General features: G+C 42.6%; 1 protein-coding gene across 2 annotated transcripts in view; it reads right to left on the bottom strand.

The window, feature by feature from the left end:
• Positions 1-961, bottom strand: part of HYKK (hydroxylysine kinase) — a 29352-nt gene that overhangs the window by 4990 nt on the left and 23401 nt on the right. The gene's annotated exons all lie outside the window — the stretch shown is intronic.

Below are 961 nucleotides of genomic sequence, written 5' to 3'. Positions count from 1 at the left end.
CTGTGTTAGCCAGGATGGTCTCGATCTCCTGACCTCGTGATCTGCCCGCCTCGGCCTCCCAAAGTGCTGGGATTATAGGCGTGAGCCACCACGCCTGGCCTGGTGGTGATATTTTAAGTCAGTACTACTCAAAGTGGGGTCTGTGGCCAGTACTGGTCTACAAAATGTTACTAGTCTGCAAGAGATAAGAACAGAGTTGAGCGTGTTTAGAAAATTTTACAGTCATATGACATCCAAGAGTGTGATCAGTGGCCTTGTCTTGAACGGAGCGTATAGGAGTTCAAGTTTTGTCAAACTCCCGTGGTTAGTTGCATGTGACACGAACTGTAAGCGAATCATGTATAGTAGGACCATATGCCAGACTGTAATGGGTTGGGGGAAAAAACCCACACTTGTCTTTTACCATAGATAGTCTAAGAAGCACGGATTTAAGCCACTGACTAAAGATTAGTAAGAGATGTCAATGAAACCCTGAGGCACATACATGATATAAAGAATATAATTTTAACTTTTAATTATAATGCTGACTTTTTCTATATGATTTAGGATTGTGTAAATCATGCTTAAGCAATGTAACATAGTGAGTGGGCACACAGAAACAATATTATTGTAAATCATGGATTTTAAAGTATGTATTTCTGAAATTGGGATATATTATATAATTGACTCAAAAATATATAAGGTAAAATTTGACTGGGCGTGGTGGCTCATGCCTGTAATCCCTTTGGCCACTTTGGGAGGCCAACGAGGTGGATTGCTTGAATCTAGGAGTTCCAGACCAGCCTGTACAACATGGTGAAACCCTGTTTCTATTAAAAATACAAAATTTAGCCAGCATGATGGTGGGCGTCTGTAGTCCCAGCTATTCGGGAGGCTGAGGCAAGAGAATCACTTGAACCCGGGAGGCAGAGATTGCAGTGAGCCCTGCACTGCAGTCTGGGCAACAGAGCAAGACTATCTC

The sequence above is a fragment of the Mandrillus leucophaeus genome, unplaced genomic scaffold (genome assembly GCF_000951045.1).
Source record: "Mandrillus leucophaeus isolate KB7577 unplaced genomic scaffold, Mleu.le_1.0 Scaffold241, whole genome shotgun sequence".
In the NCBI taxonomy this organism is placed as follows: Eukaryota; Metazoa; Chordata; class Mammalia; order Primates; family Cercopithecidae; genus Mandrillus; species Mandrillus leucophaeus.
This window is presented reverse-complemented; position numbering and strand designations above follow the sequence as displayed.